Source organism: Barbus barbus (genome assembly GCF_936440315.1).
Source record: "Barbus barbus genome assembly, chromosome: 10".
NCBI lineage: Eukaryota > Metazoa > Chordata > Actinopteri > Cypriniformes > Cyprinidae > Barbus > Barbus barbus.
The window spans coordinates 6,709,648-6,724,675 of NC_136738.1; positions in this window are offsets into that span (position 1 = coordinate 6,709,648).

Here is a 15,028-nt window from a genome sequence, read left to right on the forward strand (position 1 = left end):
CTGCCCTTATGTTGTTAAAGTTTTTTTTTTAAGACATTCAAAATAAATATTGATAAAGCAAGATGCCCTGTTGAAATATATGACATGGTTTATTTGAATTGCAAAGGTAAAATATAAATTAAAATTATTACAACATATGAGAAGGGGGAGGAGAATTTACAAGTGTCGGGGTTTTTCGATGAAAAAGACTTCCGCATAGGATACACCTGTGTATCCTCTCTCATAGCGCCTCTGGAAGGCTCCTCCCTCCTCTTCCTCGCCTCCTCACAGTGCAATTACTAATTGCCAATTAGAGAATTGAGATGTCCTTCAAGATGGCTGAGCTCGAACGGTTTCCGGGTCATAGGATAGAGAATGGAGGAGCGAGGAAGCGAGGAGGGATATTGAGAAGCACCCACAATCTGGATCTGGGTGGCTATGGTGACTTCGGAATAAGAAAGAAACAGACTAATATTAGCACAGATGCCATTCTTCTAACAATTTAACAAGTACATTGGGTGTTTTGGGAAGTGTTCCTGGTTCCGGTTGACCTAATTAATGCAGCCTAAAAATCCTTTAATGGATTTGAATTATAGAAATGCGATAGTGTATTATGTGTAAACCAGAGTATTATGCAAACGTTAATCTTATCAAATGGCCAGAGTTTTGAAATCGCAGTGGACGTGAAGGACTATTGTGTGATAAGAGCACACTCAAATACTGAGGTGCCAAACCATTCAGGGCCTTATAGGTAATTAGCAAGATCTTAAAATATATACAATGTTTAATAGGGAGCCAGTGCAGTGTTGACAGAACCGGGCTAATGTAGTCATACTTCCTGGTTCTAGTAAGAAGCTGCTGCATTTTGAACCAGCTGGAGTTTGTTTATTAAACGCGCAGAGCAACCACCAAATAAAGCATTACAATAATCTAGCCTCGAGGTCATGAACGCATAGGTCGTAATTTAGATATATTTTTAAGATGGAAAAATGCAGTTTTACAAATGCTAGAAACATGTTTTTTGAAGGAAAGATTGCTATCAAAAAGTACGCCTAGGTTCCTAACTGATGACGAAGAATTTACAGCGCAGCCATCAAGTATTAGATAGTGATCTAGATCACTGGTTCTCAAACTTCTCCATGAAGTACCCCCAGCACTGCACATTTTGTATGTCTCCTTATATCTGACACACCCACTTCAGGTCTTGCAGTCTCCAATAGTGAACTGATGAGGTGAATCAGGTGTGATAGATGAAGGAGACATACAAAATGTGCAGGGCTGGGGGTACTCCAGGACAGGTCTGAGAACCACTGATCTAGATTATTACATGCAAAAGTTTTTGGTCCAATAATTAACACCTCTGTTTTTTCAGAATTTAACAGTAAGAAATTGCTAGTCATCCAGTTTTTGATATCAACTACATTCCTTTAGTTTTGCAAATTGGTATGTTTCATCGGGTTGCGAAGAAATATAGACATGAGTATCATCAGCATAACAGTGAAAGCTAACACTATTTTTCCTATTAATATCTCCTAAGGGTAACATGTAAAGCGTGAGAAGTAAGGGTCCTAGTACTACGCTTTGAGGTACTGCCATGAATTGATGGCGGTCAGATAAGTACGATTTGAACCATGCCACTGCACTTCCTCTAATGCCAACATAATTTTTAAAAGAATATTGTGGTCGATAGTATCAAACGTGGCACTAAGATCCAGTAGCACTAATAGAGAGATACAACCACGATCAGATGATAAGAGCAGGTCATTTGTAACTCTAATGAGAGCAGTCTCACTACTATGATATTGTCTAAAACCTGACTGGAAATCCTCACATATATCATTTGTCTCCAAGAAGGAACATAGTTGTGATGATACTACCTTTTCTAATATCTTTGACAGAAAAGGGAGATTCGAGATCGTCTGTAATTAATTAATTATTTTGGGTCAGGTTGTGTTTTTTTAATGAGAGGCTTAATAACAGTCAGTTTGAAGGTTTTTTTGGGACATATCCTAATGACAATGATGAGTTAATAATATTCAGAAGAGGATCTATTACTTCTGGAAGCACCTCTTTTAGGAGCTTAGATGGAACAGGGTCTAAAATACAGGTTGTTGGTTTAGATGATTTAACAAGTTTATACAATTCTTAATTTCTAATAGAAGAGAATGAGTGAAATTGTTCCTCAGGGGATCTGTAGCGTACTATCTGATGCGATATTGTGGCTGACAGCTGCATGGTTACAATTTTATCTCTAAGAGTTTCGATCTTGGAAGTAAAGTAGTTCATAAAGTCATTACTACTGTGCTGCTGGGTAATGTCTGCACCTGCTGATGTTATATTTTTTTGTTCATTTAGTCACTGTATTGAATAAATACTTGGGGTTGTGTTTGTTTTCTTCTAAAAGAGACGTAAAGTAAGCAGATCTAGCAATTTTTAAGGCTTTTCTGTAGGAGAAAATATTTTCCCGCCAAGCAATACGAAATACCTCTAATTTTGTTTTTCTTCAGCTGCGCTCCATTTTCTGGGCTGCTCTCTTTAGGGCCTGATTGTGCTCATTATACCACGGTGTTGGACTCTTTTCCTTAATCCTCCTTAAGCGTAAAGGAGCAAACTTATCTAAAGTGCTAGAAAAGAGAGAGTCCATAGTTTCTGTTACATCATCAAGTTGTTCTGAGCTATTGGATATGCTGAGGAACTGAGATAAGTCAGGAAGATTATTTATAAAGCAGTCTTTTGTGGTAGAAGTGATGGTTCTACCATATTTGTAACAAGGAGTTGGCTTTACAGCTTTAGCTATATGGAATATACACGAAACTAGATAATGATCTGAGATAACATATCTCTGCTGCAAAATTTCAAAGCCACTGACATCAATTCCATGTGACAGTATGTATGATTTCAACAATGAGTAGGTCCTGACATGTGTTGTTTAACACCAATAGAGTTTAGAGTGTCTATAAATGCTGATCCCAATGAATCTTTTTCATTATCAACATGGATATTAAAATCACCAACAATTAGGACTTTATCTGCAGCAAGCACTAACTCAGATAGAAAATCGGCTAATTCTTTAATAATGTCTGTATGGTGCCCTGGTGGCCTGTATACAGCAGCCAGTACAAACATCACAGGGGATTTATCATTAACACTTGTTTCTGTGGATAACGTTATATAAAGCACCATTACGTCGAACGAATTATACTTGAAACCCGACCTCTGAGAAATATTGAAAATATTGCTAGAAATTGTAGCAACACCTCCCCCTTTACCTTTTGGACGCGGCTCATGTTTGTAACAGTAATCTTGGGGGGTAGACTCGTTTAAAGTAATGTACTCATCTGGTTTTAGCCAGGTTTCTGTCAAACAAAGCACATCTAGTGTTTGGTCAGTGATCATATAATTTACAAAAAGTGCTTTTGTAGAAAGGGATCTAATATTCAATAGGCCAAGCATTATCATTTGTTTATCTGTATTATATCTGTTTTTTTTTTTGTTGAACATAAATTAAATTGTTACTCTTACTTTGGTTTGGATGTTTTTTGTAATTTTTTGTAATCTAGTTTGTGGAACATAAAGCATGAAAATATTTACATGTATTTACATGTATATATTTATATTCAAATAATTTATATCATATATGAATATATTTAATATATAAACGTAACATATTTTTCTTAAATATATACATGCGTGTGTGTATTTATATACATATATTATTTGACACAAAATAAAAATGCAACGTTTTATTATAAATGAATTGTTTTCTTATTACTGCATTTTAAAAGATTGATTGAATTGTTAAAGTTTTACTAATTCAATTTAATAAGACCATTTTTATGATAATTTTTAATGATAAAAATAAAATAAATAAAATTTAAACAAATTTAGGGGAAAATGAAAGATCTCATGGGGCCCTTAATTAAAAACTCTGTGGGGTTTAAAGTGTCATGACACCCTAAAACACATTTTTTGTGATGTTAGCATATGAACAGATTGCACATCAGTGAAAACAACAATAGCACACATTATTTCTATTATTAAGGTAAAAGTGTTTTTTGTTTTTTGTTTTTGTCATTTTTTGGAGCAATTTCATTCTTGCGTTTCAAAAAGCAAAGTTGCACCAACGTCACGAAAAGTTTGGAGTGGTGATTGGCTGCTGTGGCTGGAGAGTACACATTTACGTCATAAGTTTTCTGCTCTGGTCTTTAATAGGGAGTTTTGTTCAGCTCGTCTCTACAGAATCCCCCACAATTGCACAAGAGTGTTAAGATTGAGTGAAATTCATGTCCACTGAAGGATTGTCACCTTGGGAGAATGAAAATCTTCACTGTCATGCTGAAAAATGCCTAACAATGCAGGAAACGAGGAGAGGGTAGCATCTTCTGTTTCAAGTTTTGTATTCATGACAGTGTTGATAAAGGACAACTCCCTCACACCTTCAGCACTCATTCATCCCTATGTAAGAGCTTTACTACCACTTAACATCACTGTGGGTACAAAGCACTTCTCACTGTACTCCTCATCTAGCAACACCAGAACATTTTGGATGCTTTTGGATCCGAAACGTTTGACTTGGTCTCTTGAGACCAGAGTATGGATTCCCAGAAGTCTCTATTTTGTAAATATGGGCCTTGGAAGAGGTTAAATTAGTTTATTTTGCTTTGGCTACAGTAGGTAATTCTAGTGGTGACAACAACCATGCATGTCACTCCTGCTGACTGCATCATACTCTGTGAGATAAAGTGTCACTCTTTTCATAGCTTTTGCTGGCTCTGAGACACTTGCATGTTATTTCTCCTACCTCTTTTTCTAGCAAAAAATCACTCATCACTAAATGAAAACTTAAAGTGAAGACCTGATTATTTCAGGAGACTTGTCACCAGTCCATTGTTTTTGAATGTCGGTGCTACTTCTGCTATATTTTCACACTTAAAACAATCATTTGGTATTCCTCTTGTAATATTGTCCTCTTTTATCCTAAGAAATAAGTCACCTGGCAGTTCTCTCCAAAGTGGTTCCACTGCTGCCAGCATTAAGTCTGAGTATGATTCAGGGAGCTATATAACACTTTTAATTGTCAGGAAATTACTGGTCTTTAAAAGTTTTGGTCCAGTATACTTACCTGTTGATCAAAAATAACCTTAAACCTATACACTTTTTTTTTTTTTTGTAACTTTCAGGTGGGTGTACTCATTTTTGCAACACTACATTTTATCACTTTGATAAGAAAAAATAATTTTGCTGAATAATTTTGACATTCTTCTTTGGTAACTGATAAAGCAGGTGTGTTGGAACATTATATCTCCAAAGAACCCTAAGTAAAGAGTAATTGCTGAATTTGTTACGTTTTAGAGGGAGTGTACTCATTTATGCTGTGCACCGTATCACGTTTTCTTCAAATAAAAGATGCACAAATAAGGGTGCTGATACAATGGTACGTCTGATCATGAACGTGATGACAAAACACATTATTGTGAATCACAGCAAACAGTGATATAGACCGAAAATTCAAAGAAGAGTAAACAGTAAGTAACTATGCCTTTATTCTTTTTAAAATATATTTAAATATTCAATTTTCTACAACCTGAATTCCGGAAATGTTGGGACGTTGTTTTAAATTTGAATTAAATGAAAACTAAAAGAGTTTTAAATCACATGAGCCAATATTTTATTCACAATAGAACATAGATAACATAGCAAATGTTTAAAATTTATTAGTAGAGGATGGTTTCGATCCATCAATCTCTGGGTTATGGGCCCAGCACGCTTCTGGTGCCAGCTACCCCAGATGGGACTTGAACCCAAAATCCCTGACTTAGGAGGTCAGTGCTTTATCCAATGGGCCAGCAGGAATTTTATGTAGTACTTGACATGCCCTATTATTTCTCCCTCTTATTTAGGTGGCCTATAAAATACCGTCAGATAGAGTCTTCTAGATCAGGGTTCATGAAATCTTACCCTGGAGTTCCAATCTTCTGCAGAGTTTAGCTCCAACCCTGATCAAACTTACCTACCTGTGATTTTCTAATGATCTGAAGATCTGATGAAGACTCTGTTTAGCATGCTCAGGTGTGTTTGATTAGGGTTAGAGCTAAACTTTGCAGGAATGGTCCAGATTTGAGGATCCCTGTTCTAGATGAACGCCTGCTAAGACAGCACCAAGTGGCCGTAGGTTTTCACTCCCAGGCTGTGCACATTGCCAGTTGGGAGCTCAGGCATGTATAGAAGTTAAAAGGCTTTAGCAGAGGATGGTTCCGATACATCGACCTCTGGGTTATGGGCGCAGCACGCTTCCGCTACACCACTCCGCTGTCCTCCACCCCAAATGGGACTCAAACCCAAAATCCATGGCTTAGGAAGCAAGTGCCTTATCCATTAGGCGACTAGGGCTTTTGTGGAGTGCTTGACTTGCCCTATTTCTTCTCCCTCTCATTTAGGTGGTCTTTAAAATACAGTCAGATAGAGTCTTCTAGATAAACGCCTGCTAAGACAGCACCAAGTGGCCGTAGGTTTTCACTCACAGGTTGTGAACATTGCCAGTTTTTGGGGAGCTCAGGCATGTATAGAAGTTAAAAGGTTTGAGAAGAAGATGGTTTTGACCCATCGACCTCTGGGTAACAGACCCAGCATTCTTCAGCTTCACAACTCTGCTGTTACCCACCCCAGATGGGACTCGAACCCACAATCCCTGGCTTAGGAGGCCAAGGCCTTATCCATTAGGCCACTGGGGCTGTAGTGGAGTACTTGATTTGCCCTATTTCTTCTTTCTCTCATTTAGGTGACCTTTAAAATACAGTCAGATAGAGTCATCTAGATCAACGCCTGCTAAGACAGCACCAAGTGGCCGTAGGTTTTCACTCCCAGGCTGTGCACATTGCCAGTTTTTGGGGAGCATGTTTAGAAGTTAAAAGGCTTTAGCAGTGGATGGTTTCAATCCATCGACCTCTGGGGTATGGGCCCAGCACGCTTCCGCTGCGCCACTCTGCTGTCCTCCACCCCAAATGGGACTCAAACCCACAATCCCTGGTTTAGGAGGCATGTGCCTTATCCATTAGGCCACTAGGGCTGTTGTTTAGTACTTGACTTGCCCTATTGTTTCTCCCTCTCATTTAGATGGCCTTTAAAATGAAGTCAGATAGAGTCTTCTAGATCAGGGTTCATGAAATCTTACCCTGGAGTTCCAATCTTCTGCAGAGTTTAGCTCCAACCATGATCAAACTCACCTACCTATGATTTTCTAATGATCTTGAAGACTCTGATTAGCATGCTTAGGTGTGTTTGATTAGGGTTAGAGCTAAACTTTGCAGGAATGGTCCAGATTTGAGAATCCCTCTTCTAGATGAATGCTTGCTAAGACAACACCAAGTGGCCGTAGGTTTTCATTCCCAGGCTGTGCACATTGTCAGTTTTTGGGGAGCTCAGGCATGTATAGAAGTTAAAAGGCTTTAGCAAAGGATGGTTTCGATCCATCGACCTCTGGGTTATGGGTCCAGCACGCTTCCGCTGCGCCACTCTGCTGTCCTCCACCCCAAACGGGACTCAAACCCACAATCCCTGGCTTAGGAGGCACGTGCCTTATCCATTAGGCCACTAGGGCTGTTGTTGAGTACTTGACTTGCCCTATTGTTTCTCCCTCTCATTTAGATTGCCTTTAAAATAAAGTCAGATGGAGTCTTCTAGATCAGGATTCATGAAATCTTACCCTGGAGTTCCAATCTTCTGCAGAGTTTAGCTCCAACCCTGATCAAACTCACCTACCTCTGATTTTCTAATGGTCTTGAAGACTCTGATTAGCATGCTCGAGTGTGTTTGATTAGGGTTAGAGCTAAACTTTGCAGAAATGGTGCAGATTTGAGGATCCCTCTTCTAGATGAATGCTTGAATAAAGCAAGTGCCTTATCCATTAGGCCACTAGGGCTTTTGTGGAGTGCTTTACTTGCCCTATTTCTTCTCCCTCTCATTTAGGTGGCCTTTAAAATACAGTCAGATAGAGTCATCTAGATCAACGCCTGCTAAGACAGCACCAAGTGGCCGTAGGTTTTCACTCCCAGGCTGTGCACATTGCCAGTTTTTGGGGAGCATGTTTAGAAGTTAAAAGGCTTTAGCAGTGGATGGTTTCGATCCATCGACCTCTGGGGTATGGGCCCAGCACGCTTCCGCTGCGCCACTCTGCTGTCCTCCACCCCAAATGGGACTCAAACCCACAATCCCTGGTTTAGGAGGCATGTGCCTTATCCATTAGGCCACTAGGGCTGTTGTTTAGTACTTGACTTGCCCTATTGTTTCTCCCTCTCATTTAGATGGCCTTTAAAATGAAGTCAGATAGAGTCTTCTAGATCAGGGTTCATGAAATCTTACCCTGGAGTTCCAATCTTCTGCAGAGTTTAGCTCCAACCATGATCAAACTCACCTACCTATGATTTTCTAATGATCTTGAAGACTCTGATTAGCATGCTTAGGTGTGTTTGATTAGGGTTAGAGCTAAACTTTGCAGGAATGGTCCAGATTTGAGAATCCCTCTTCTAGATGAATGCTTGCTAAGACAACACCAAGTGGCCGTAGGTTTTCATTCCCAGGCTGTGCACATTGTCAGTTTTTGGGGAGCTCAGGCATGTATAGAAGTTAAAAGGCTTTAGCAAAGGATGGTTTCGATCCATCGACCTCTGGGTTATGGGTCCAGCACGCTTCCGCTGCGCCACTCTGCTGTCCTCCACCCCAAATGGGACTCAAACCCACAATCCCTGGCTTAGGAGGCACGTGCCTTATCCATTAGGCCACTAGGGCTGTTGTTGAGTACTTGACTTGCCCTATTGTTTCTCCCTCTCATTTAGATTGCCTTTAAAATAAAGTCAGATGGAGTCTTCTAGATCAGGATTCATGAAATCTTACCCTGGAGTTCCAATCTTCTGCAGAGTTTAGCTCCAACCCTGATCAAACTCACCTACCTCTGATTTTCTAATGGTCTTGAAGACTCTGATTAGCATGCTCAAGTGTGTTTGATTAGGGTTAGAGCTAAACTTTGCAGAAATGGTGCAGATTTGAGGATCCCTCTTCTAGATGAATGCTTGAATAAAGCAAGTGCCTTATCCATTAGGCCACTAGGGCTTTTGTGGAGTGCTTTACTTGCCCTATTTCTTCTCCCTCTCATTTAGGTGGCCTTTAAAATACAGTCAGATAGAGTCTTCTAGATGAACGCCTGCTAAGACAGCACCAAGTGGCCGTAGGTTTTCACTCACAGGTTGTGAACATTGCCAGTTTTTGGGGAGCTCAGGCATGTATAGAAGTTCAAAGGTTTGAGCAGAAGACGGTTTTGACCCATCGACCTCTGGGTAACTGACCCAGCATTCTTCAGCTTCACAACTCTGCTGTTACCCACCCCAGATGGAACTCGAACCCACAATCCCTGGCTTAGGAGGCCAGTGCCTTATCCATTAGGCCACTGGGGCTGTAGCGGACTACTTGATTTGCCCTATTTCTTCTTCCTCTCATTTAGGTGACCTTTAAAATACAGTCAGATAGAGTCATCTAGATCAGGGATGGGCAACTTCGGTCCTGGAGGGCCACTGTCCTACAGAGTTTAGCTCCAACCCTAATCAAGCACACCTGCTTGTAGCTTTCTAGTGATCTTGAAGACCTTGATTAGCTGGTTTAGGTCTGTTTGATTAGGGTTGGAGCTAAACTCTGTAGGACAGTGGCCCTCCAGGACCGAAGTTGCCCATCCCTGACCTAGATCAACGCCTGCTAAGACAGCACCAAGTGGCCGTAGGTTTTCACTCACAGGTTGTGAACATTGCCAGTTTTTGGGGAGCTCAGGCATGTATAGAAGTTAAAAGGTTTGAGAAGAAGATGGTTTTGACCCATCGACCTCTGGGTAACAGACCCAGCATTCTTCAGCTTCACAACTCTGCTGTTACCCACCCCAGATGGGACTCGAACCCACAATCCCTGGCTTAGGAGGCCAAGGCCTTATCCATTAGGCCACTGGGGCTGTAGTGGAGTACTTGATTTGCCCTATTTCTTCTTTCTCTCATTTAGGTGACCTTTAAAATACAGTCAGATAGAGTCATCTAGATCAACGCCTGCTAAGACAGCACCAAGTGGCCGTAGGTTTTCACTCCCAGGCTGTGCACATTGCCAGTTTTTGGGGAGCATGTTTAGAAGTTAAAAGGCTTTAGCAGTGGATGGTTTCAATCCATCGACCTCTGGGGTATGGGCCCAGCACGCTTCCGCTGCGCCACTCTGCTGTCCTCCACCCCAAATGGGACTCAAACCCACAATCCCTGGTTTAGGAGGCATGTGCCTTATCCATTAGGCCACTAGGGCTGTTGTTTAGTACTTGACTTGCCCTATTGTTTCTCCCTCTCATTTAGATGGCCTTTAAAATGAAGTCAGATAGAGTCTTCTAGATCAGGGTTCATGAAATCTTACCCTGGAGTTCCAATCTTCTGCAGAGTTTAGCTCCAACCATGATCAAACTCACCTACCTATGATTTTCTAATGATCTTGAAGACTCTGATTAGCATGCTTAGGTGTGTTTGATTAGGGTTAGAGCTAAACTTTGCAGGAATGGTCCAGATTTGAGAATCCCTCTTCTAGATGAATGCTTGCTAAGACAACACCAAGTGGCCGTAGGTTTTCATTCCCAGGCTGTGCACATTGTCAGTTTTTGGGGAGCTCAGGCATGTATAGAAGTTAAAAGGCTTTAGCAAAGGATGGTTTCGATCCATCGACCTCTGGGTTATGGGTCCAGCACGCTTCCGCTGCGCCACTCTGCTGTCCTCCACCCCAAACGGGACTCAAACCCACAATCCCTGGCTTAGGAGGCACGTGCCTTATCCATTAGGCCACTAGGGCTGTTGTTGAGTACTTGACTTGCCCTATTGTTTCTCCCTCTCATTTAGATTGCCTTTAAAATAAAGTCAGATGGAGTCTTCTAGATCAGGATTCATGAAATCTTACCCTGGAGTTCCAATCTTCTGCAGAGTTTAGCTCCAACCCTGATCAAACTCACCTACCTCTGATTTTCTAATGGTCTTGAAGACTCTGATTAGCATGCTCGAGTGTGTTTGATTAGGGTTAGAGCTAAACTTTGCAGAAATGGTGCAGATTTGAGGATCCCTCTTCTAGATGAATGCTTGAATAAAGCAAGTGCCTTATCCATTAGGCCACTAGGGCTTTTGTGGAGTGCTTTACTTGCCCTATTTCTTCTCCCTCTCATTTAGGTGGCCTTTAAAATACAGTCAGATAGAGTCATCTAGATCAACGCCTGCTAAGACAGCACCAAGTGGCCGTAGGTTTTCACTCCCAGGCTGTGCACATTGCCAGTTTTTGGGGAGCATGTTTAGAAGTTAAAAGGCTTTAGCAGTGGATGGTTTCGATCCATCGACCTCTGGGGTATGGGCCCAGCACGCTTCCGCTGCGCCACTCTGCTGTCCTCCACCCCAAATGGGACTCAAACCCACAATCCCTGGTTTAGGAGGCATGTGCCTTATCCATTAGGCCACTAGGGCTGTTGTTTAGTACTTGACTTGCCCTATTGTTTCTCCCTCTCATTTAGATGGCCTTTAAAATGAAGTCAGATAGAGTCTTCTAGATCAGGGTTCATGAAATCTTACCCTGGAGTTCCAATCTTCTGCAGAGTTTAGCTCCAACCATGATCAAACTCACCTACCTATGATTTTCTAATGATCTTGAAGACTCTGATTAGCATGCTTAGGTGTGTTTGATTAGGGTTAGAGCTAAACTTTGCAGGAATGGTCCAGATTTGAGAATCCCTCTTCTAGATGAATGCTTGCTAAGACAACACCAAGTGGCCGTAGGTTTTCATTCCCAGGCTGTGCACATTGTCAGTTTTTGGGGAGCTCAGGCATGTATAGAAGTTAAAAGGCTTTAGCAAAGGATGGTTTCGATCCATCGACCTCTGGGTTATGGGTCCAGCACGCTTCCGCTGCGCCACTCTGCTGTCCTCCACCCCAAATGGGACTCAAACCCACAATCCCTGGCTTAGGAGGCACGTGCCTTATCCATTAGGCCACTAGGGCTGTTGTTGAGTACTTGACTTGCCCTATTGTTTCTCCCTCTCATTTAGATTGCCTTTAAAATAAAGTCAGATGGAGTCTTCTAGATCAGGATTCATGAAATCTTACCCTGGAGTTCCAATCTTCTGCAGAGTTTAGCTCCAACCCTGATCAAACTCACCTACCTCTGATTTTCTAATGGTCTTGAAGACTCTGATTAGCATGCTCAAGTGTGTTTGATTAGGGTTAGAGCTAAACTTTGCAGAAATGGTGCAGATTTGAGGATCCCTCTTCTAGATGAATGCTTGAATAAAGCAAGTGCCTTATCCATTAGGCCACTAGGGCTTTTGTGGAGTGCTTTACTTGCCCTATTTCTTCTCCCTCTCATTTAGGTGGCCTTTAAAATACAGTCAGATAGAGTCTTCTAGATGAACGCCTGCTAAGACAGCACCAAGTGGCCGTAGGTTTTCACTCACAGGTTGTGAACATTGCCAGTTTTTGGGGAGCTCAGGCATGTATAGAAGTTCAAAGGTTTGAGCAGAAGACGGTTTTGACCCATCGACCTCTGGGTAACTGACCCAGCATTCTTCAGCTTCACAACTCTGCTGTTACCCACCCCAGATGGAACTCGAACCCACAATCCCTGGCTTAGGAGGCCAGTGCCTTATCCATTAGGCCACTGGGGCTGTAGCGGACTACTTGATTTGCCCTATTTCTTCTTCCTCTCATTTAGGTGACCTTTAAAATACAGTCAGATAGAGTCATCTAGATCAGGGATGGGCAACTTCGGTCCTGGAGGGCCACTGTCCTACAGAGTTTAGCTCCAACCCTAATCAAGCACACCTGCTTGTAGCTTTCTAGTGATCTTGAAGACCTTGATTAGCTGGTTTAGGTCTGTTTGATTAGGGTTGGAGCTAAACTCTGTAGGACAGTGGCCCTCCAGGACCGAAGTTGCCCATCCCTGACCTAGATCAACGCCTGCTAAGACAGCACCAAGTGGCCGTAGGTTTTCACTCACAGGTTGTGAACATTGCCAGTTTTTGGGGAGCTCAGGCATGTATAGAAGTTAAAAGGTTTGAGCAGAAGACGGTTTTGACCCATCGACCTCTGGGTAACGGACCCAGCATTCTTCAGCTTCACAACTCTGCTGTTACCCACCCCAGATGGGACTCGAACCCACAATCCCTGGCTTAGGAGGCCAGTGCCTTATCCATTAGGCCACTGGGGCTGTAGCGGAGTACTTGATTTGCCCTATTTCTTCTTCCTCTCGTTTAGGTGACCTTTAAAATACAGTCAGATAGAGTCATCTAGATCAACGCCTGCTAAGACAGCACCAAGTGGCCGTAGGTTTTCACTCCCAGGCTGTGCACATTGCCAGTTTTTGGGGAGCATGTATAGAAGTTAAAAGGCTTTAGCAGAGGATGGTTTCGATCCATCGACCTCTGGATTATGGGCCCAGCACGCTTCCGCTGCGCCACTCTGCTGTCCTCCACCCCAAATGGGACTCAAACCCACAATCCCTGGCTTAGGAGGCACGTGCCTTATCCATTAGGCCACTAGGGCTGTTGTTGAGTACTTGACTTGCCCTATTGTTTCTCCCTCTCATTTAGATGGCCTTTAAAATAAAGTCAGATAGAGTCTTCTAGATCAGGGCTCACGAAATCTTACCCTGGAGTTCCAATCTTCTGCAGAGTTTAGCCCCAACCCTGATCAAACTCACCTACCTATGATTTTCTAACGATGTTGAAGACTCTGATTAGCATGCTCAGGTGTGTTTGATTAGGGTTAGAGCTAAACTTTGCAGGAATGGTCCAGATTTGAGGATCCCTCTTCTAGATGAATGCTTGCTAAGAGAACACCAAGTGGCCGTAGGTTTTCATTCCCAGGCTGTGCACATTGCCAGTTTTTGGGGAGCTCAGGCATGTATAGAAGTTAAAAGGCTTTAGCAGAGGATGGTTTCGATCCATCGACCTCTGGGTTATGGGCCCAGCACACTTCCGCTGCGCCACTCTGCTGTCCTCCACCCCAAATGGGACTCAAACCCACAATCCATGGCTTAGGAGGCCAGTGCCTTATCCATTAGGCCACTGGGGCTGTAGCGGAGTACTTGATTTGCCCTATTTCTTCTTCCTCTCATTTAGGTGACCTTTAAAATACAGTCAGATAGAGTCATCTAGATCAACGCCTGCTAAGACAGCACCAAGTGGCCGTAGGTTTTCACTCCCAGGCTGTGCACATTGCCAGTTTTTGGGGAGCATGTATAGAAGTTAAAAGGCTTTAGCAGAGGATGGTTTCGATCCATCGACCTCTGGGTTATGGGCCCAGCACGCTTCCGCTGCGCCACTCTGCTGTCCTCCACCCCAAATGGGACTCAAACCCACAATCCCTGGCTTAGGAGGCACGTGCCTTATCCATTAGGCAACTAGGGCTGTTGTTGAGTACTTGACTTGCCCTATTGTTTCTCCCTCTCATTTAGATGGCCTTTAAAATAAAGTCAGATAGAGTCTTCTAGATCAGGGCTCATGAAATCTTACCCTGGAGTTCCAATCTTCTGCAGAGTTTAGCTCCAACCCTGATCAAACTCACCTACCTATGATTTTCTAACGATGTTGAAGACTCTGATTAGCATGCTCAGGTGTGTTTGATTAGGGTTAGAGCTAAACTTTGCAGGAATGGTCCAGATTTGAGGATCCCTCTTCTAGATGAATGCTTGCTAAGACAACACCAAGGTTTTCATTCCCAGGCTGTGCACATTGCCAGTTTTTGGGGAGCTCAGGCATGTATTGAAGTTAAAAGGCTTTAGCAGAGGATGGTTTCGATCCATCGACCTCTGGGTTATGGGCCCAGCACGCTTCCGCTGCGCCACTCTGCTGTCCTCCACCCCAAATGGGACTCAAACCCACAATCCCTGGCTTAGGAGGCCAGTGCCTTATCCATTAGGCCACTGGGGCTGTAGCGGAGTACTTGATTTGCCCTATTTCTTCTTCCTCTCGTTTAGGTGACCTTTAAAATACAGTCAGATAGAGTCATCT